The sequence below is a fragment of the Malurus melanocephalus genome, unplaced genomic scaffold, assembly GCF_030028575.1.
Source record: "Malurus melanocephalus ecotype Western Australia unplaced genomic scaffold, MMel_1.1 scaffold_60, whole genome shotgun sequence".
NCBI lineage: Eukaryota > Metazoa > Chordata > Aves > Passeriformes > Maluridae > Malurus > Malurus melanocephalus.
Genome location: NW_026623292.1, coordinates 1,571,472 through 1,595,110, shown reverse-complemented (window position 1 = coordinate 1,595,110; position 23,639 = coordinate 1,571,472). Strand labels below are relative to the sequence as shown.

The following is a 23,639-nucleotide window of genomic DNA, read 5'->3' as shown; positions in this document are numbered from 1 at the left end:
CTGTGGAACATTTTAATTACAAATAGAATMTGAGGTGAAGTATCTAATGTTGAAGGAGAAGGTTTGTTCTGAGATTTTACCAGATTTTACACCAGCCATTTATGCTGGTGTAACTTAGTAAATGTTTCCATATGAAACCCTAAGGAGAGGGAACATTATTTACATATASCCACCCACAGGAGTAATTCCTCTAAAGGTAGCCTGCAGAAGACATTCTTGAAGGTGCTCTCAAGCCACCTTTGCTTTTTACCTCAAAGTAGGAGACCTAGAAGTGGTTGCTATTAAGTGGTATGTATTCTTTAGATAATTATTTCTTATATGTTTTGGATTAGATACTTAGATCTTGATGGACTGGTGGTCAGGTTCTCCTCAGCACATGGTTTTGAAGGATTGCAAGGTGCTGGACAACAAGTGGAATTTCTTTAAAATTTACATCACTGAAGTATTCAAAGTTGTTAATAAATTCTTTAATGACTAACTAACAAGAAATTCTCTATTTAATACATTAGATTTTTCTTTGTCATGGAAGACATTAGAGTAAATACATACTTAGACTTTTTCTAAGTCCTGGATTCTCAAAAATGTTGCCTTTTTGAATTAAATGTTGAAACCTGGAAGCAGATTGGCTGAACTCTTTTCCGGTTCTTCAGATTTTATTCTTTTCAAGAAGGCATGTCATGTGGGAAGATCCTTTCTTCTCTGTCCCTCAACTGTTAAGAAAATCCAAGCCAAAACCTATAGTTTTCCTGATGTATTTTCAAGAAAAGCAACAAAAATCAGATAATCCTATGTGTATGGCAGTGATTCAAGAATTAATGCTTGTAAAATCACCTGGGTTTTCTGTTAGACAAGAGCTGAAACTTTAGTATGAAAATAATTTGAAAGTAAGAAAAACCTACTTGGAAAAGGACATTATAAAGGTCAAGTCCACAGACTGCTTTTGTGAAATGGAGGAAACCATATTCTCCTTTCTACAGTAAAGAAAGTGAAACAGATGCACCAAGTGGTTTGGCAGAAGCAGAAAGTTTTATTGTTGGAAAGGATTAGAGTTTATGAATTTTGAGTTAGTGGCTTGCACACACCCTTCTGACTATGTACTTATTAATTTTTTTAATAAGGATGTGGTTTGAGATGCCGAATTTCTTGAGGGKTTTTTTTTTTGAGAGGTAGGGGATGTAGTCTTCCTTGACAATTTAATTCATATGTGCTTAATGCTGTGCAATGAAAATGCAGCACAGACAAAGCTCCAAAGATGAGCTTCAGAAATCTCTCTCTTGCTGGGAAGAAGAGTATCCATGATTTGTTTGGCCTGCTGCAGTTGAAATGTGGTCACAGATATGTGCTTGCATTCAGGCTTTCCAGTGTCTGGAAGAGTTGTGGTGGAAACAAACCAGATTTTCAGCCACTTGCCAGAACAAGCGTGAGCCTCTTTTGGGACTGGCAGTGAGAAAAGTTAACCTGCTTCTTCTCTGTTGGTGAAGCTTTATGAAATGTACATTCTGTGGATGGTTCTTGTTCCCAGTGGATTTCTTTCTCCTTCAACAGTCCATGTCTGCCTCAGGGCCCTGGAGTGCAGCAAATCAAGTGGATGGAAGAGATGTGTCTACACAAGCTGTAGCTATAGCTATTCATGATCCAGCCATAGAATGAAATGAAGGAAAAAATCCCCACCAATTTCAGGCTTGTTATGCTTGTTGGGGATTTAAAATTAATGTATTTCAGGTCAAATGCTTCTTGTATCCACACAAAAAAAATTTAAAAGTTCTGAAGTCCGTTTGCATTAATGACTGYGGAAACAAATTTTACTGAATACAAAATGAATTATTCTACCATAAGATAAATGGAGGCACTTCTTAGAATAAACTACTTTGCATCTTTCTGCTGTCAGCATGCTCTTTAAATTGTGCTATTACTTACTTGTTTCAACCTGTCTACTTTGTGTCCTTAAGTGCTCTGAAATCATCTTGCTTGCTTTTGGTCTTGCCTGTGTGTGTGCATACATACATGTACACACATGCAAGTGTACACAGAGCAAGAGCCTGCAGCCTGTCTTCCTTGTAGCTCACAGTCTGTGTGCTGTGCTTTGCTCAAGATCTTTCCCTCCCTGCCCTTCAGGGTCCTGTCCTGAGAACAGCAACCAAACTGCTGAGAGAGTGAGAGAGGAGTGTCTGGATCAGTACTGCAGTGAAGTTGTCAAAACTAAGATGGCCCTGGGGAGAGAAATCCCAAAGCCTGTATTGTGTCACTTTAGATCTTGAGACAGATGATGGGGCAGGTCCTCCTTTTCGCTAAGCAGACTACCAAGGATATTTTTACCACCAGAAAAWAGTTGAAACCTGAAGCTTCATTAAGGTCTTAAGCAGAAAGAAATCTGATGCAAAATCCAGTCATAGTGGTGGGCTGTAGTAGTAGTAGTAGTAGTAGTAATAGTGCTGTAATTCCTGGGCAGAGGAATTACTCCTCCTGGGCAGAGAAGTGAGCAAGAGGTGCTGGGCTGCATGTAAAGCAGACTTCATTCTTCACTGAGCAGCTCACCCTCTCTAACCATGGCATACTGTGGCTTTCTGGTTATGGCTGAAAGCTGTGCCTTCTAGGGAAAGGTAACTCTGTACCAGCAGTGTCTCCACTGCAAAGGCAGCCTCTGGAAGTGCAGATTTTGTTACTGAGCCTGCTCCTGCTGTCCCTTTCCCCTTCCCTGGGATCTCCTGGCACTGCTGGTGCAGTCTCAAACAGCCTCCAGTTCATGGTCAGTCCTCTCATCCCAGTACTTCTCCCTCCCTATAAGTAGTTCCAGTGATTTATGTGGCTTAATGGAAGTTGTCTTCCGTTACCTTCCCTTCCCTTGCCTGCTCTTCACAACAGTGCCTTGTATTTTGGCCTAAGGCTATGGGCGTCCCTGAGCAGCTTTCCTCTCTCTTTCTGAGTCCCAGCTCAATCTGCTGCATTGGTGTTGGCTGTTTCCCAGCATTGCCAGTGCTGACTATGCTGCTTGTTTGTCCCATTGGACATCATTAAAATAAAGCYTCAGTGTAATTTTTAGGCTATTTGGTAGATGAGTGCTCTTTGTACCTAAGCTGTCCTAGTTTCACTGATATTCAGAAGTTTAACTGAAAGCAACAATTCCTTCTGCATTCTGTCAAGTGCTGAAGTCCTATTTGAAACTTACTCTTAAACCGCTTTGCACTTAGATAATTTTTCTTTGGAATGATTTTTTCCCTTCATGAGTATCTGTTTCCAGATCCAGACTGTTGGTTTTAGTTCTCCTGYTCACCGGAATCACCCCTTCTGCTCCTGGGTATTGCAGCTCCTTGTTAGGAAGACGATGGGGAAGGAGGTTGGTTCTTAAATCTCTTCCCGTCCTTCAGCTGGCAGGAAAATGGTGATTCATCCTGTCAGCTTTCACTTGGAACATTTCTAGAACCCAGATGTGGGTTCTCAGCATTCCCAGATTGGCTCTGCTTCCTTGGAAGCAGAAGCTGTGGGGGAATGCAATGGAGACTTCCAATTTTAGCACCACGAGAGCTATGTAAATGCAGCTGTATCATTGCTGGGCCAAGCTGAATATCCAGCTGCACTGCATCATGTGGCTTTATGAGCCTGTGTCTCCACCAGCTCATGAGTCTCTGTTTCTGATCTGTTTCCTGGTGTCAGCAGGCACCTCTTTGCAGATGTGTGAGCTCAGGGGTCCCATCTGAGACAGTTGTAATTCTTTATCTTACCATTTCAAGCATTGGCTCTTGAGCTGTGATTGGCAGGGAGCCCAGCAGCCATATGGCAAAGGGCATATTGCCCAATGCTGTATTCTCTTCACTGACTCCATTTGGAGTCATACCTAAGTTTTGAACCTCCAAACTTTTGGATGGACTAGCCTGTTCTTCTGCTTTGAAGCACTCTCACAGGAAACAAGTGGGCAGCGGTGATCCTTGAACTGCAGAGGAGGACTTAAAACCTTTTTCTTACCAATCCCRTAAGTTGAACTCTCCAGAAGGATTTTTCTTAGGGAGGTGTTCTTGGAATGTGATAAGCAACTTGAGCAAACCCAAAAGGGTGATGGAGTGACATAAGACATAATAGCATTAATGAAGAGATCAGCTCTTCTGGATCAGTAATAGCTATTTCAGAACACCTAGTCCATCTTATAAACCTTCACATCCTGAATCTCACTTTGGCTCCCAGGGCTGTCCTGGGTTGCTTGTATGTTACACTATAAAGCTAGGCATGCGGTATTTTTAATAAATGCTTATTCCTATATCTCTGATGGAGAGATGTTGCAGGATAAGCCGAACATTGCAAAACCTTATTTCAGTGTTCTGTTTATTTTTCCTCAATTCATGTTACAAAATGACAGGTTGCACAGCAGCTAAAGCAATATTGTCAAGGAAAGCCATCTAGATATTAACTGATGAGATCTTAACTAAGCTTTTCATGACAGAGCTGCTTTGTCAGTCAGGTCTCTGCTTATGTATTCATTAAATATTGCATATAAATGTGCATAAATGCACAGAGTGGCATTTTAGCCTGCTGTCCTGTAGTTTTCTRCTATAAAATTTGTACAAATCAGTGCATAATGACATGATGATTAAATCCACTGTAAATTGTTTTAAACAAATGTGTGCAATATAAGTAGAAACTCATTGATGAACTTGAAGTCTGAACTCCAGCTTTTTTCTTCCTATAAAGCCTCCTAAATGTTGTTAGATATCTAAGGATCACGGGTCAGTTTTCAGTAATAGTGGCTTCAGATTTCTTCTTAAGGGAGAAATTAATATGCTGCATCTAATTGCCAACAGAGTAAAATGGCTGTATGGTCCCTGGCAACCACTGGAGTAATACAACTCTGCCTTGGGCACAGGTTTAGCGCATCCTCTATCAGAGTGCTGTACATGATTTGATGTTGAAATGCTTTCTATTTCAGCATGCACATCTACAGCAACATGTTTACAGAGGCACAAAGACTCATCTGTACAGATGCTCAAGTTTTGAGGTCTAATGAAGCTGGGCTGCTTCAGTGTTCATGCTGGTTGTGTAAGCATACCAGCACTCACCTGGAACAGTCAGGCACAGCTGCTTTCTTTTAAGCTTTGAAAACCTTCTAAATGTGTTTGATAGAAACAAGCGTAGAGATTGCTAGCATAAGTATTTAATACATCTTCTACTTAATTCCTCCAATTTTGTCTTCTGAAAAGCAAGTTCTTTTTGAGAAGATTGCTCCTCCTAGAGAGGAGGCAAGAAATAAATGTTTATAGATAAAAGAACATGTAAGAGATCAGAGAACTGTGTGTTTTGCTGTACTTTTGTGACTAATTGAAAGATAATGCAGTAGAAAGGAGGTGGGAGGGAGAGGACAAAAGAAAGGAAGAGGGAAACTGTGTGCAAGTCACAACCACAAGCTTGTACTACTTTGCTGCCGTGGGCATGGAAGCAAAGGGCACATCAGTTTCCATTAGCTGAGATGGAATAAAGCCCTGGGACAAAACTGTTTAAAACTTCTGTCTTATGACACGATCAGCCTATCAGCTGTGGAGGTTAGGGTTTTATTTTGCCTTGGTCAATTTTGTTAAAACTACAATGTTACTCTGTGTTGTGGTTGTGCCCTGTGAGGTGTCGTATGTTGGCATAAACTGCTCTTGCGGCTTTGCTGCTGGGGCAGGTAGAAAGTATAAGTCTCTGCTGGTATAGTGTATCTCAGTGGGATGTGATAATATAATAGTTTTCATTTGCATCCCGTGTTCTTCATAATCATGCTTGCAGTAACCGATATGGGACATCAAAGTGAAAGGGTTTTTTCCCCCATCTGAAGGGAAGTACAGTAACTAGAAAAAGGATTATTCCTTCAGTGAAGATTGAGTCTAACTCATATCTTGAGTTTAAAGTGATTTCTAGAATTAAAACTTAATTTAATCAGGTGTGTGCATGTTTTAGAGGAGATGACCTTGGTTTGCTGTGGGTCACATGTTTACTCCTGTGTGTGAATTGTGGCCTGTTGATCAGACAGGAAGTGTTTTGGGTTGAAAGCTTCCTGTCGTGTCCTCATTCATGTGAAAATGAAGCTTCTTGCTGTTACAATCCTTTCTGGTGCATCTTGTTACCTGTGTCCGCCAAAGGCTACAAGTGAACAGGTTGAAGGAAGTACACTGCAGACATTTGAAAGAGATTGCAGCACTCTTTGGAAAAGATGCTGTTCTATGCAGGCAGATGGTTGGCCTGAAAAAAACAGGCTCAGACTCTGGACWGTTGCTCCAAGGAAAGTGGGGAGAGAGTTAAGTGAGAAGGAATTTTAAAAGATGAATGATGTGCATAGTTTTTGTGCTCAGGGCAGGAGAGCTTTACTTAAAACATATGGTTTATGTGTGCAGGAAGGTCACAGATCAAATACAGGGAAAGGTCTGAAGCAAGTCATCCAAGATGTAGATAAAGGAACATACATCCAGCACTGATGCAAACGGGCAGATTGGGATGACCACGTACGCACCTTAACAAACATGATCTGTATCACGTGATCCTGTGATAATTGGAGAATGACCGTGCTGACTGTGGCAGTCTCCTTACCTTACAGCAAGCTAACAAACRAACCCCGCATCTCTTTAATCATCCGAGGGAGTACTGGCTCTCCTGCCTGTACAGCCTGCTTAAAATGAATCCAGGCTGGTGTGTCAGACAAGCAGCTAATCAGCACATCTACTCTCCCAAGTGTCCACTCAGACTCTATGTCCTCTGCAGTAATACTGCTGTCTGCATGTTTACTCCTGCCAGAAGGAGGGTTGCAGGTTTGTGGGATATACACAAGTCCAACTGGACCTGGTTTGTGGGATATACACAAGTCCAACTGGACCTGCTGCAGCAGGTTCATTGAACCTTGTGCTGTAGTAGTCCTGTTTCTCTCGTGGTCAGATATAGGCTTCTCTGTACCTAGGAAAACAAGGGGACTTGCTTTGGGAGTGGAGACATGGGATGGATTTGCTGCATTTCACATGACTTATTTTATTACCTGTTTTTCATTTGCCTAGTAAGGACTCTGACCTCTACATGAAAAAGTCTGTTGGATAGTGATGGCATAGAGAACTTGGCAAAATCAAAGCATTTACAACATCTGTATCTTTGAAGTGCCTGTTTAATAGTGCCATTGTCATGCCAGTTGGAGGCAACACTTCTCTTTGCAATTGAAAGGCTCAGCAGAGCTAGCTGATAAGCACTGGTGCCCTGCTGGGAAATTGACCCTTTGAACTGGAAAGAATCTCTGCCGATAAGCAAGTAATGGAATTTTTATCAGGTCTTGTTTTTTATTGTAGCGTGTTTAGAGTTGTCAGGCTTTCTATGTAGCAAAAGTGTTTTCTCTATAGTCTAGTAGGTGAGGGGGTAATGTAATATTCACAAGCTAAAGATGCTGCTTCCAGGCTCGGAAGGGATAGCCATGCCATGATCTCACAGAACAGGAAAGAAGCAATGACAATGTAACTTAAATAACAAACGTATGTTGATTTAAGAGCCAAACTTGCTGAGCATCCTAACTCCCAAGGGAAAGGAGTTTTGAGGATACTGTTAGGATCTTCACAGGATGGATATAAAGTTTTTTGACTGTTTCTTTTTCTTTTTAAGCCAGGAAATTTATTTAACAAACTTTGGTTTTAATTTTGCAATAGAAATAAATGCTCTCTTCTGTATAGAGACATTTGTCTCAACAACATAACAATGCTTGTAAGCAAAGTACTGTTAAGCACTTGGCTTCTTCTGTGTGGGTGAGAATCTGCTTTCATTTAAAACAGGGATCAAGCTTTTCAAGTCTTTTCTTACTAAGCCATAAAACTGAACCATTAGACTTCTTGTCTCAAATCTCAGTAACAAAAAAGCAGTGAGAAGGAAACTAAAATTCAGACTTGACCTGGTTTTGAGTCATGTGGTGTTCCTGTCCTGAACTTGATATTTCCAGTATGACCATTCCAGGAAAGCACAGCGTGGAAGGGCTGATGTCCTCTGTGGAGTGTTTGAGTCGGCTTTGCATGTTCTGAACTGGGATGTTGCATATTCAGCCTGTGCAATCTGTTTAGCAAAGCAGCCTTCTCTGGCAGGCTACACCCAATACAGATGGTTTRAGTTGTGAAGTTTGAGGCAATAACAGAGGAGACATGACTCTATTAAATATGTCAGTTTGAACAAATCCATCTCRTGGATGACCTACAGATCAGAAAAAAAGCTCTAAAGGAGAATATGGCAAAGTGATGTGGGAAGCTGCTGCCATTGCAGTGGGGGATGGGACATGTTGCTCTGAGTACAAATTAATCAAGTTCAGGCTGACATTCCTTCGTGTCAGGTTTCCCCTTTGGTCTCCCTAAGACACTGCTGCAGTGGAAAACCTTTCTYTCCAAGTAGTTTTATACCACTTAATTGCTCTTTAAAATGTGCTTTATTCCTTGSTAATGATGTAGCACTGCTGTGCTATATTAATGAATTTGTAATTTAAAGAAGGGGGGCAGGGGCTGACATATGGCAAATACATGCTTTAGTTCTGGTAAGCACATGATTTTGAAGATAAACAAAGCTGTTTCGTTATCCTCAGCATGTACTTTTTTTGTTTTGCTGATAATGAAGAAAAATTAACAGTGTTAAATTTGATTGAAAACAGCAGTATCATCTAAAATTAATGTCTGTGTGAATGGTACTGAAAGTCCCTTTGCTTTTTTGCATTTGAATTTTGCATTTAYTCCAGAGTTCATTTGGAAGTGTAATATGCATTAAAAATCATCCAAACTCAAAAAGGAGTTTCAAATTTCTCTGATTTTGTTTTCAGTCTAGTAACAACGGTCCCTCTGCATTTGCTTCTCAAATGTGCTTAACTAAAAGCTGTTTTTATTAAAAATTGGATTCCATCAAAAAGTTTCCAAATGATGGAAGAGTTTCTGAAAGTATTTTATAACATAGATATTTTGTATTGAAGTTTGTAACTACTTCCAGCACTCAGGCTGGAGTAAATCATAGTTCCAAAATTTATTTTTATGAGGACATGTTTAAAAGACGTGTAGATGCAGCACTTTGGGRACATGGTTTAGTGGTGGACTTGGCAGTGTTAATGGTTGGACTTGATGATTTTAAAGGTATTTTCCAATCTAAATTCTCCTATTCTAAGGAAACTTATGTAAGCCTAGAAATTGCGCGAAGGCAGCATTTATACTGCTAGTCCATGTTTTAACCATGTTTATTAAAGTCAGTGGAAGACTCCTCAGAAGCCCAAGGCTATTTTCTATCTGGGCAGTGTTTCATTTGGCAGTAACCAATCCTCTGACTCTCAGACCAGATGCCAGACTGTCCAAATCCATTGTCCTTGCCCACAGAGTCCCTGCACTATGCGATGCTCTACACATGTGCCCTTCTCAGACACATTGCTCTTTGGTGGATTGTCTTCACCATGTCTGAAATACTCATCAGGGAGCTGAGTGTGTGTTGGGGACTACATGAAAGCATGGGCTGAGTGTTCAAAGGCTCTTTGAGGTGACACTGGAGGACTGCAGAGTAAGAATGGAGAAACCCAAGCCCAACCCTTTCCTGGAGCCACATGGTAGGAACAGTCCATGACCTTTCCAGTATCCCACTCACTGTGCCCAGTATTGCTAGTTACTCAAAACCACGCCATGCAGTGTACCACTAGTGAAAGGATGTGATTGACTGCAGGCTGGGACTTGCACTTATGCCCTGTTTCTGTTTTATTTACTAGTGCAGAGATGGTTGGAGTGTCCTTTCCTTCAAAGGGGGCCCAGGGTACTCTAAGTGCCGGTATTCAGGATACTGGGAGTATTTGATGATRTGCAGGCTGCAGCTGCACCAGCAGCTCATGGCTTGTGTCTCGCTGGTCCTCGCAGCCCATGCTCTGATGTGGATGCTCCCCAGTGCCTCCTGGGCTGGGGGCTCTCAGCCCTGTTCTCAGCAGAAGTGCTCAGTGTGACCTGCTCACCCAGTCTGTCCCTGGGGCTTCCTTTTTAGTGATTGCTTGTCTCCAAGGAGACAGTGGGCCAGGAGTCCCCAGAACATCTGCAGCTACAGGATACAGGTGCAGTTAGATTATTCTGCATATGCAGTACATGAGAAGTTAATTTAAGGTGTAAAAACAGGAGCTGGGTTGAAGAGKTGCTATGATAGGTACCGTTCCTGAGACCAAACCGAGGTCAGTAGTCTGTCCAGAAAAAAAGTTTGGCACTGCTGCCTTGTAATAGTGTTGCAGAGGTAGCATCATCTCTAACTATTTACTGAAACAGTCTAGCAGAGTCTCATTAAGCTTATTGGGAGGGAGGCAGATGCTGTCACAAACAGGAAATAATTTATAAAGATCTCTGGCATAACCTAAATCTGTTCTCAGTTTCTACGATAACACCTCTTTAAATATAAAGACCAGTCTCTGGAATGGCTTCTCTCTGCCAGATCTGAAATATGTCTTTGTGCCCTTGAATTGTGGAAGGAAAAAAGAAAAGGGCATGCAATTTGGAGTCATCCTGTGATTTTTTTCTTTCCTTTATCTTTTGGAATAGGTGGTCTCTCCCTTCTTAGCTGTTTCCACAGACTGAGCTATAGATGTAAAGTTTTTTTAACCCTTTGTTATTAATGCTGTGATGTTCTACAAAGTCACTGTATTGTGAACAGCACAGAACAAGGGTGGATTATTTTGTTTCTTCAGAATTGTGGTTAATGAAGTCTGATTTCTTCTAACAACTCTCACACAAAGGTTCTARTTCTCTTTGAAGCAGATGTACACCTATGACAGTAATTAGATAAACTACAGGGACTGAACTTGGTATGCTCTTCCCGGAGGGATTCTCATGTTTTGCTTGCTTCAKTGTCCATGGGTAAGAGAACTCCATGTAGAGTAGAACATGTTATTTAGCTGAAAAAGTGGATTACTTCATGAGTCTTCTAGATAAAATATATGCAKGATGAAACTTTTATTAATCGAAGTACAAAGTTCCAGTCATTCAGAACAAATCGAGCTAATTGTTGCCAGTATTTCCCGCTCCTTTGCAGGTGAGTTGAGGCAGCAGTGCTTTTAGCATTCTTGTGTTATAACCCCTTATGGTGAAACATGTTTTCTTGTAAAATAACCAGAGTTTGAACGGTGTGTTGTTGTTTCTCCACTGTTGTGAAAAGCTTTTCTTTGCCTTCATTTAACTGCATCAAAGTAGCAAATGTCGATAATACAGTGATGCACTATTTCACAGTATCATCAAAGCGGCGTTCAAATAAGTAATGAATCTGTGCAAGAAAAGGGTGGTGTTAGCCCATCTTTCAGATGGTGAAAGATGACAAAGAATGCTGGTGATGTATTAGTAGTCACAGGAAGGYGATACCTTGATTTGTATTTGTGGAGTTGGGTTTATACAGGGCACTCTGTTTTCATAGCTGTTGTTTCTTTCTTTGAGTGTTCTGTGTGGGTCTGATGATACAGAAGCTCATCAATTAGAATTGCAAGGGTAATACATAGGTATCTTCCTGGAAAATATGACAAAATACTGCTATTTGGTAGTGGGTATGGTAGCTGCTGCTTAGGATAACTAAGAAAATGTACAGCTCTGCCTCAGGTGGTCAGCACTGTCCCAAAACGAAKGTCCACTGTTTGAGGGATTCAGTCTTTCCTAGGACAACCCGTAATGCTTAATTATTGCCTTGGTGTTCAGAGCGGAGACCAGCTTTCTAAATGGTGGGATTTGCTTGGGGTTCTCATTAAATGCTGTGTGCTGTGGTGTGACACACAATATGCCCTGCAGTGTGTCATGTGCTGTGATGCTAATCAACATTCTATACCAAAGGAGGAGAGCAGCTGCTCCACAGTCAGCATGTCTGAACAGTCCTGCACTCAGCAGGGTATCGCTTAATTCGCACTAAKGGATAAAAAACTGGCCTCATAACACTTGTGTAAATGAGGCTAATGATCAGGGAAAAAAATGCAAACTAGTTTTTATTTATTCACAGAGAAAGGTGTAATTAGAGGTAATAGCTGGATCCAAAAACTTGCTCTCCAGCATTTATTTGTTGATAATACAAAATGTGAATGACTTGTTCCACTGTTTGTCTGAACAGTGACTTTGTTCCGCTGTTATTAACTGAAGTTAAWAACTTCACACAGAACTTGAAATATGTATGCTCTTAAATTCTCATTGAGAGGGTTACAAGACTTAATGGGAAAAAGCTACAGATAATTGCATCTCATAAACTTACCTCAGTCATTTTCACTGTGTGGTAACGGATCCCTRCTGCAAATCTACTGCTGGCAGGATCAGCAAAAGGTTTTTGACCTTTTTCCATTTGCTCCACTGTCTTCTGTAGACTGGAGAAGTCAAGAAGAGGCAACCTGTCCACTGCAGTGAGGATAGCTGAGTAATAAGGTTGAAATTAGGTACAAGRGTCTTATTTTAGCATCTAAGCTCTAGAGTACTAACTGCCCTCCTCCATTTCCCCAGCATTGTTCCTTTTCTGGATGACAGAATGACAGTAAAGTCTGTTGTTCCCCATGCAGGTGTGTCATCCCAGTGGCACAGCTGATGCCACTCAATCACACATGTCTTTGAGGATCAGTCAGTCACATAGTGACACAGTCTAATGGTATCAAGCAGAAGTTAATTCACCTGAAATTTCAACAAGTCGTCATCTAATTGGATTTGCTAAGAAGTGCTGAGTGCATGCTGCTCACCATACTCTACACACTGGTTTTGATTGCGCAGATTTCTCCCAGAGTGATGTGCAGGGAAGAAGTCAAGCCAGCCTTAATCTAATTTACAGGAGGAAGCTGATTGACACTTGAGGCTCTGTGGTCCCAATATAGAGCCAGTCTGGGTTTTTGTGGGCATTCCTTATTCTATATAGCCTAATGTTGTGCAAACTACATAAAATATGCAAGAGTGGGTTTCACTCCCACTGAGCAGGCCCCTCTCTGCACCTTTGCACCTTTGTAATAAAGTCTTGAAAAATTTTAGGTGTTATCTGACCAGTACACCAAGAATTGATTGAGGAAGGACATCCTTAATCCAACTGTTAAAATGGCACCAAGCTGGTTGTCAGTATTCTCCCTTCTTGAGTCATCCATTTCTTAATGGAACTGTAGCTAGTTTAACTAGATGGTCTTTTCAAACCTTGTGTCTTTTTCCTTCTTTTCTTTGATGTGCCCATTAGGCACATCTATTAAGGCCCTCTTAATGTGCATGGAGCTTACACAGCAATCTGGAGGTGTGTGTGGGATATCTGCTGATGAAAGCAAATCATCCAAACCTAAAAAGTATTCTTGCTGAATACTTATGCTGCACTTAGTTGGAAAAAATTGCTTTTCTTGCTTTAAAACTTAGTGGAAGGTTCAGAGTACCTTCAGAAGACTCAAATTCTTACTATCAGGTGGAAGTGAAGTGCAGGCCAGCTGTCAGTCAATTGCATGTACAAAASCAATATAATTTATCACTGAATTATCACTGACTCATTAGTTCTRTGTGTCAGAAAAGCATTATGAAGGAGTACCACCAAAGAGAAAGTAGATGATGACTGAGGAGGGAATGATATGTGTGTAACACAAAAATCCAAAGATAACATTATGCTGGAGAGTCATGTGTATATGGCTATTGTGAAACATTTGTTCTCATCTTTCCTCTGCTTACTGATTGTCTGAGAGTTAATCTTGTCCTAGCAATAATTTTTGTAGACAAGAAAGYGAGTCAGGAAAATATGCAAGTATAAAGGGACTAAATCATTGAAAATTTAAACTAATTCTAAACATACAGTAATATTCTCAGGTCTTGTTTATTGGACTCTATATGACTCTAATGATGATTGCCATTTTTCAGATCTCTAAAAATGCCATGTCTTGACAAATCATCTGTAAGACATATCTGAAGTCATGTCAAGCAGCTCTTATATTCACAGGTTTTACTTAACAAAAATCTGGTTTGTTGAAATTTGAGTTCATGTTGCTGTCTCAAATATATACCTTCAAAACCTGTTTAAAAAGTAATAAAATGTAGTGGAAGGKTTGGATGTTTTTCTCCTGTCTCATGCTGAAAGTGGTTGAACTTTTTCAGAAACTGTAGAATGTCAGAAATTAATCTTGAAATATCTTTGTGCAAGTGGCCTGACACTTGAGTAGATTAGCTCAGCCTCMGGTGTTGGAACTGGTAGCAATGGTAAAATGGTTCATTTTATAGTGGCTGAGTGTAAATATATCCTAAAAACTGGGGGCAAAAGTTGTCAACATTAGAAGCATGCACTGCCTATGGCCACAGATTGGATTAACACTCACTTCCATTAAAATGTGGTACTCTTTCAAAGCTAGGTGTTATTATTTCAAGGCTATGCATCCGAAGGAATTTATCCATCCTCCGGAGCAAACTGCTGAGAAAAACCAGGACGAGCTGGCAAGCCCAGGTGGGTGTAGCTTAAAGCTCAGCGGCTGCCAGCTGGGTATCAGGTGTCAGGTATTGTCAAGCAGTTGCTGTTTCAGCAGCTGACAGTACTGTGAGGGCTTAGGGATCAATGGATGCTTGTGCCAAGGTCACTCATGTCAAGGGTACCAATTGTCTTAAAACAATTTCATTTGTACTGTTTGCTTCATGCATAAGGATTTTCAGAAATAATCAAAAATATTTTGCTTCTAAAATAGCCTTATATATTCTTAAGAGTCTGCAAACATTTCTGTAAACACAGTTAAGGAAATACATATGTGTTGGAAGCTCCAGGATTTTCTATAGTAGTGTTATGTTGATGAGATGAAGCTTGATATTTAGGGGATTAAGACAGATTTTCCCTSCTGTAGTTACAATTAATCATCTTGCCAATTGATGTGGAAAGGATAATGACTGCTAACTAAGAATCATAATTAACTGGATTTCTATTTGAGTATTTGTTTAACTACGATCTTCAATATTATCCTACTAAACAGACAGACATAACTTGCATCTTGAACACACTGCCTGTCCACTGGGCCTTTAAATTCAAGTGCAGTGGAGTTGAAGAGAAAGAAAGGAGCACTTTTATATTTTCAATCACCCAATCCTAAGCATTTAGCTCTGTGACAAAGAGAATACCATTTCATAGTATCATCGTGGAATCATAGAATGGTTTGAGTTGGAAGGAACCTTAAAGATCACCTAGTTCCAGCCCCATTCCATGGGCAGGAACATCTTCCACTCAAAGTCCCATCCAACCTGGCCTTGAACGCTCCCAGGGATGGAGTACATCAAGCTGTTGTACCACTGTCTAGCCAATTCCTTATCCTTTCCAATGCCTGTGGATGGTGACTCTGCTAGGCATGAGGTTTTTATTGATCTAGWGCTTCTTGCCTAATCTCCTCAGTTGTTACCTGGGTGTCCATAATCACAAAGGTATTTGGCACGCAACTGGGAAAAGTGCTCTTGAAGCCGTCTTCCTGACTGCCTTTTGATGTGGTTTGGATGTGTCAGTGTAGTCATAACAGCTAGCTACTGACCAGGATTGGGATCATCCCTCTTGGCTTTCTTCCCATTCCATTCCATTCCTAATACTGACAATTGGGCTCAACTCATCCTGTAATAAACCAGTTCTGGGAGATAAACCAGCAGAGAAAAACAAATCATGCTTAGAGGGAAAAAAAACCAAAACCCAGAAATAAAATTTAAAAACAAAAGAAGCAAAAGGAGGGAAGAAAAGAAAATGTATGTAACCTCCAAATTAGCATTCTCTGTAAAACAGAAAGCTTCTTTGGGTTTCCCAGAAAATGTGCTCAGTCTTCCCATTGCCCCCCTCCTAGGAAAAGAACAGCCAAACTTCAGCCATGCGTGTTTACTCCAAATCTTATTTGGTCATGCAGAGTTAGATTCATGTTAGTGAGGTTTGTACYAAGGGAAAAACCCCCTTAACACTGATTTTTATTTGCCCAGGCATGTAAATGGGGGCTGGTTTCTTGCCCATTTTGGAGTAATGGGTTACATTACAGCACTTCCATTGGGAAACAAGACTCTGGGAATTTTTTTAGGAAAATGCCAGCATATAGAGTTTTACAGTGCATTTAAGAAATATACGGGAGTGGGGGGGGGGGGGAAACCTTCATGGCTCTCACTGAAGGAACTTCAGTTAGGTGGATGACTTTTCTTATACCTCTTTTTTTTTTTTCTTCTTCCTTTTTCTTTTATATTTAAGGTTGGAGAGAGTAAGAAGGGGAAGGGGAAGATACAGATATAACATTTCTGTTTTAAGGCAACAATAAAGCATGGTAACACATTGCAAAACTGTGTGTTTTGGAGTCAGGGTGTCATTTGGATGCTGCCTAGCCCACGACTAGCCTTCTTAAGCATGAAGAAAAAGAAAACTTGTAMAAATCAAACTGCAGTAACAGTAGTRGCAGAGAGCATGAGCTGACTGGACRGAAGAGCAGCAAACCTSTGATGAGGTAGAAGCCCGCCCAAGTTTGAGACAGGGTTTTTTTGTTTGCTAAGCAAGAAATGAGCAGACTCTTCCCAGGCTCACCTGGCTCAGACCATTGATCTTTCTATGCAAAATACTGAAAWACTTATCATGTTTTGGTGATGCCTTTTGGTGGAGCTTCATGGTCTTTATTCTTGGCAGCTCATCAATCAGGTAGTGTCTCTTGCATCTGCTGTACTAAGGAAAGCTTTATTAAAAGGTGTGATGCATCTGGTTATCCACCTGACATTTCTCTATCCTTGCATCACTGTCTGCCTTGAGGTTGACCTGTGAGATTAATTTGGTAAAATAAACTAATAGTTAATTTAAGCATTGTCCTGTCCCCTGTATTTATAGTGTGCTGTGCCTATAGCTTGTGGAAAATGGCAGTGTAGAACTGTGCAGGGTACCTGTTTCACTGGCTGCTGTATTTCCCTCTTTCTCCAGATTTTAAGCAAGAGGAGATTACCACAAACCTTTGCATATCTCATCTTTGGCTTTAAACTCAGTTTTATTTTCTCTGGATGTAATGCTGCTGGAGCAGTGGTAATCCTATGTGTCAAATTTTGCCTTCACTTTAATTCAATCACTTGTGTTTTTTCCTAAATTCAGCCTATTGAAAAGCGTTGCCAGTAACAGGGAAGATTGAGTGCAACTGGAGTATCGCTCATGCAACAAAACTGCACTCACAAAGGGCTGGAAATTTGCTTTTAAAACTAGTTCAAATATTTGTTTGAATTAACCATTTATAATATTAGTAGTGTATTATTTCTGTTATTATTATTACATTATTAGTTTCTTTACACGAATGCAAGTTCCTGGGTTAAACATCCCTTTGTATGAATGTCGACCACAGTAGAAGATCCACAGAGTTCATACCATTTCTTTTGTAAGACTAAATCAGTTTCCAAACAAAATTTAGATAAATTGTGAGGAATTTTTCAGAGGCAAGGCCTGAATCAGAGCTTGACATAGAGAAGATGACATCATTCACCATCTACACAGGTATTGGCACAATACTTGACCAAAATCCCCTCAATAAGCAAACAGTGCATTAGCACAAGTTCTGCAACACCTTCCCCATTGCATAATGGTGTTTGTGCTGGGGTGTTATTAAAAACCYAGGCAGCGAATCCACCCTGCGTCAGCCTCTGCTACTGGCAGAGCACTGCAGGCGCGTGTTGTTGCAATGCACTGTGTTGTGCCTTGTGCAGCCTGGGAACGGAGCACTGATGATCCTCGGATGTCGGTGTGGTGGGGGAGCCCCACTCACACCCCCCAGCTGGTGGCTGCAGTGGCATTGTGGGCACCCTGTGCTGCAATGAGCCAATTACGATAAAATCAAGATCACTGTCTTCAGAGGAGCCTGTGGGGTTAAGAGTTTCCAGATACAGCAACAGACTTGTTGGTTCAGAAGCAAGTCCTAGCCCGATCGGACAAGGAAGGGCATTTTAATGAAATTTTAATTCTTTGCTGCTGAAGCAAAGTAGGATCRTGGTTTTAGAAGGTGTGTTAGTCTTCAACCCTGAGAGCATTAAGGAAAGGAAATAAAATAAACCTCTCTTAGCCAAGCATTCTCAACATGCAGCAGCTTATGCCAGTCAGTCCTCAGGCCATCTGTAGCTGGTATAGCTCTCCATAGCAAGCGGTAGGCAGTGTTTCCCTCCTTGATGACTGGTTGCTTGATGCCTCAGCAGCTCTATGTACCATTGGCAGGTGAAAAGAAAAATGAACCTTATTATTATTGTTGTTACTATTGTTACTATTATTTGTTTAGTGCTACTTGATTGTCTCCAGAACTATTATCTGAAGTTAATGTTTCCGCTGGATCTACTGACTTACTTTCTAAAGTTGTTTGTGGCAGTGTCTCCTCTGGATCGACACTGAGGCAGGCAGAGAGAGGGCAGGCTTTTAGTATGACAGGGAATGCAGCAAAGAGAAGAATGGAAACCAAGCACCATCATGCAATCAGAAACCCTTGCTGGACAAAAGTAATCTTAATCTTACACTTTTAACTTTTTGCATTTCACATGTACACTTCCTTTTAATGCCTGTATCTCTTCTTCATAGCGTATCATCTCTTGTGTTTTACCTGTATGTCTCCCATGGAGCTGCTTTTCTCTGTATTGTAGATGTTATCAAATGTTATTTTTAAACATTATTGAAAGATTGGCAAAGAGCCAGACTTTGGAGCCTTGAGAATTCATGAGATGCTGCCTCCACGCCCTTTCTCTGCAGCCTCAAAAAAGGAAAATAAGGAAGACGCCAGTCAGTGGCACAGTTGAGAGGCCCCAATACACTGCTAACACCACTAGTTTGTCTCTGCTCATGGCAGCACACGGTGATCCACTGTTGGTGCCAAACACCCCGATTTGGTGGGGCAGGAGGAAGCAGCCTTGAACAGGGAGAGGTTTCACCAATGGCTGTAGGTGTGGAGTGGCACAGAAAGGAGTGGCCTTTGCCTGGTGGCCACTGGGGTCCATCAAGGTTTGAACATCAAGGACATCCAGTGTGACAGGCAGTGATTGCATGTAGTGATAAAATTGTGCAAACTGTTCCCATCTATGAAGGCACACTTCCACGCTCATATCCTTAACCTATGAGAGGAAACCTAGGACTGGGTTTGACAAGAAATTCAAGTATCTAGAGGTGCAGGTGGATATCCATGGGGGATTCTGAACACACCAAGGCAAACATCCTTAAAGTGGTCTTGGAGGTCAGGCTGTTTTTATACACCAGCTAAGCAAGGGTGTGTAAACAGTTGTTCCAGAAGAGCGAGAAAGAAAGGCTGGCAGTTGCATCTCCACAACAGTCCAGTCTTACAGGAATCAGTCATGGTTTTTCCTTGTGCTGACACTGACAGGTCTAGGGAATTAGACCAGTGTTTTTCACTGGGTTGGGTTTTCCAGTAGATCATCACAGATCATAATGAAACTGCTTCCCTTATTCTGGTCTCTTTCCTCCCTCGGGGCAGAGACCTAGGGCCACTGGAGGTAGAAAAGGCCTTAGTGCTGCAAATGCATCCTAGAGTTCCCTGTGCTGTAGCCTGCAGGCAGGACCATACATGGTCAAGTCATCGTCCCTAAAATTCCTGAAGGGCATACCTGCCTGCATCAGACATCGCTTTGATTTGTGTTGTGGTGTGATTTGTACAACTGCTTGGGGAGCAGTTGTAGCTCCTGCTCCACTCCTTCTGTGCTGTCAGATATATGGAAAAACTTTCCTACTTTATTTAAAAATAAGAAACCTGGCTTATTTTGAAGAGTTTCGTCATTGATTTCACTGAAAGAAATGTTACTGAGATTTTGTTGTTGCTGTTGTTCTAGCTTCCATTCACCTTTCTGCATGCTTTCACCCTTCATAGCTGAATTGTGGCTTTTTATTTCAAATGAACAGGTGAGATGATACTTAATTAAAGCTCCTGTGATGGAGCTGGTGATCATTAAAGGGTGATGATGTGCAGGGTGAACTCGTCTGTTTATCCACAGTGCTAATTGGGCTTGAGAGGTGGGTGTTGTGCCACTGTCCTACCTGGAGAAGCTGCCTCTGAAGCACAAGTGGTTAAACAATTTTCTGCTGCTTGGTCTCTCTTCTGTGACTGCCAGCAAAGGTAGCAATTACCAATGTTATCTCAGGAGAACTTCTGTATCTGGATAATTTGGAACTGGGAAAACACACTGACATCTCAGCAAATTTCTTGCAGGCAGGGCAATATCCCTGACCTGGTCAATAGTGCAAGAAAGTTGTTACCTAGACTAAGTTTGTGCTAATACCTTAGGGCAAAAGGTTCCATATCCATTACAGGTCCCTTGAAAAATTTGGTTGTTTGAAGGATAAGCTCTACCCAGGCGCAGTCAAGAATGTGGTACATGCCATAAAGGGTGAGTCAGTTTGTGCCTGTCTTTCTAGCATTTTTTTAAGGCAACTTCTGTAGCATAGTTGATGCTTCCCATAACGAGTATGTATGCTGTTGTATTTGTTGTATGAAAATAAAGAAAAAAAATCATAGCAACACATTTGTTCTAGTGGAAACAGCCCAAATCAAAGGAGGTTTTTCAGGAATGACTTTCACAATTTGCAAATGCCTGAGGGGAGTTATGATAGCTGATTCTTTAGCCTAACTTTCAAGGGTACATTAGAATTGAGTGTCTGAGCACTGAAACACAGCAATCTGAGATTTAAAAAAAAAAAAAGGATAAAAAAGTAGTGTAAAATAATTGACTACTTGAAATAATTTAATAAGGGCTCTGTAGATGTATTTAACAGAAGTTGTAATGGATTTTTCATTGCTGGTACTTTTAAATCAAGAAAAATGTTTTGTTCTTGCAGACAGGAAATGTGGAAAAAATCTTACAACCACGTTAGTTCAGACTAGAAGATCGCAATGGTTGATTTTGGCCTGATAATCTGTAAGTGCATTGTCCAGAACAATATAGTAGTTTYTGTGCTCAAGTCACAAAAGTCCAGGGGAAAAAAAGAGCCATGCAGCCAACTATCTCTGAACACCCTCTGACACTTGCTGTCAAGGAAAGTGTTAGCAAAATGGGGGAAAGCTTGGCTTTCCAGGAAAGTAAGTGAACATGTCTTCTTTGGCTYCTTGATCACAAAACTTCCCAAACTTATCTGCAGCCAAGGAGCTGGTTGTGCTGCAGAAGTTCCCAAAGGAGATTCTCGTTTTTGCAATGTGCTTGTGCAGAGGTGTTGAGCCCTCGGTGTGGGGAGCTGATGAGAAAATGTCAGGCACTTCTGGAAAAGGAGTAGACAATATATGCAAATTGTTGGTATTTATTCAGTCATGTAGAGCAGCAGAATAAACATTATTCCTGACATTTCCATTTTTGATTAATGATGAATGGAGCTGGCAGATGTTCAGCTGGCCGCCAGATGGGGTCTGCTCAGTCCAACAAACAGAATAGGAACAGTCAGGGTCTGGAAAATCCAGCACTGACAAAAGCTTGACAAAATCTGTAGTTAGACCAATTGATACGCCAATTTTTACCTCAAAAGGACTAAGCTGTTTAAGAATGGAGGTAGTTCAACCAGCGAAACTGCTTATGGAAGTGAAATGGGYTGTGAAGGATGTGAGCTGGTTAATTTGCGGGAGTTTCAGCAGGTTTTTTTCCTGCCGCCGGAGCCACAGGCTGCGGCTTTGATTCGCTGTGGCTGGACCCTCGCGGGGCATTCTGCATTTACCCGGGGTTACAGGTGTAGTGGCCGTGTCTCGGGGCACATCGCCTCGCTTGCTGCTGGGGATGGCCCGCCCGTAGCGTCGTTAGCCCGACGGGCCGTGCCTCTGGAGATCAGATAGCCCGGCATTCGTGCTGGTCGGTCTGGCTGCGCTCAGGAGGAGCTGTGGACGCTTCTCCCGGCTCGCGTGTGCCCATCCGAGGGTCGGGGGCAGCCCGCGGGGACGGAGTGACAGGGCTGGGGACAGGGATGGGGACACTGCTCTGAGCGCCTCAGCCCGCGCCTGTACCCGTCCGGACCGGCTTCCTTCAGCGCCCTGCGGGCAAAGCCATTCAAATTTAGAGAAGTGAATTTAAATCCTTGCAAATTCGGTTCCTTGGGGAAGCGATAAGTGTCTGAGAAGTGCCCCGTCGCCGTCCCGCACGGCAGATAAGCCGCCCCCGGCCGCGGGACCTCGGCGGGGAGCGAGGGACGGGATGCGACGTGGGGGCTGGGTCGCCGCTGCCTCTCGCAGCGGTGGGGCGCGTCGGGGCTGTGTGTGCCGCTCTGACCCCGAGATGCAGCGCGAATAAATTCCCTTTGATAATGACTTCCCCAGGGAGACAAAGAGCGGGAGGGGAAGAGGAAATTTGACCGCGGTGTTCACGGTTACATTGGCGGTGCCGGGGGGAAGCCGTCCGCCTGCCTTTGAAGCCGAACCACCCGCCTCTCGGGGCTTTTTATGCCTACGGGGTTGGGGGAACTGGTAAAAGCGGAGGCTGGCAGTCTCTTAGAAAATGCCAGGTGCTGCTTCTCTGTGCTTTAAGCTGGGTCTCGGATGCTTCTTTCCCACTTGGAATGTGCCAAGGGAGGCAGTGATGGACGGCTGCTCTCAGTGATCCTCGGCTTCAGATGGGGTTTATTATTTTTATTATATTTCTATTATTCATGTACAGGGACCTAGAACAAATGTTTTCCCGTCCTGAACCGAGTCCTTCCTGTCCGGGTGCGCGGGGCGGTGGGGGCCGGGCCGGACAGGGTCAGCCCGGGGCGGCCGGAGTGAGTCCAGGGTGGGGTGGGAAATCTATTTCGGGCGTAAACACGAACAAATCACTGTCGCCAAASCGTGTGTCCGTCGTGTCCGGAGTGCAGAATTTATTGTTTCTRCAGGCCCTCGGTCCCCCGGGTGGGCAGGGCCGGCGACCCTTCATGCCTCGGGGCCAGTGGCAGGAGACGCTCCCTCTTCCCACACTCCCTCCCCCGCCTTGGGCAGCACTCGAACGGACATCCCTGGTGAGAGTCCTCTCGCCGCCTGATGGAGGAGCGGTGAGGGGCGCACGGCGCTGGGGTACGCCGGGGATCCCCCGGGAGGCGCTGCTGGTCCGGGGCGAGTTTGGGGAGGAGCGCTGGGGAGGGGAGGGGAGGGGAGGCTGCTCCCTCCCGGCTCGCCTCCCCGGGGGAGGGGGACGGGGGGCGGCGCAGGTATCTCCCGCTGCGCTCCCGGCAGGCGGGACGGGGAAAGAAAGCCCGGCAGGGACAGGGCTGGAGAAGCCCCCGCCACCCCTTCCCTCTGCGGGGTCGTGCCTGGCGCTGGCCGCTCCTCCGGACCTGCCGGAGACAGGGGGAGCCGCGGGAAGCTGCCGGTGCCTGTCCGGGTGTGTGGGTCTGTCCAGCCCCGGGGCTCGCCGTGAAGCTGCCGCGGCGGGACACGGGGTCGGGTCTGCAGCCAGCATCGCCTCTCCTGCGCTGCCTCCCCGGCTCCGCCAGCAGCCTGGCCGCTGTTCGGTGCMGCACAGAGGTAATTTGCGGTAACTCATATCCGCTCTCCCTTGCGGCAGCTCCGCCGGAGGGGCAGGGTAAACGGTGGGTGCGGGTGGATGCCGCCGCCTTTGCGCATCCGGCTCCAGAGCGTGGGGACCCGGGGGACTGGGGGTGCCTCGGACCCACCGTAAGGTATCTGAAACTTGGTCCGGATGGGAAATCCCCCACCTGATCTTCAGGGATCTCTGCCTACCGAGTAAGGCACCGTCCCGGCTGCTCCGAGGTGAGGGCGCACGGCTTGGCGGGGCTGTCAGGGT

At 43.3% G+C, this 23,639-nt stretch overlaps 1 protein-coding gene across 4 annotated transcripts in view; it reads left to right on the top strand.

The window, feature by feature from the left end:
- PRICKLE1 (prickle planar cell polarity protein 1) overlaps positions 1 to 23,639 on the top strand; it is a 65,166-nt gene that overhangs the window by 27,670 nt on the left and 13,857 nt on the right. Inside the window, exon 1 of one of the 4 annotated variants that reach the window (XM_057366143.1) lies at positions 22,411 to 22,478. The exons of 1 other annotated variant lie outside the window; for it this stretch is intronic. The gene's annotated coding sequence lies outside the window, so the exon portion shown is untranslated. Of the gene's footprint in view, positions 1 to 22,410; positions 22,479 to 23,295; positions 23,360 to 23,524; positions 23,606 to 23,639 lie in introns of those variants that run through there. 2 more of the 4 variants (XM_057366140.1, XM_057366141.1) reach the window with 2 other exon arrangements.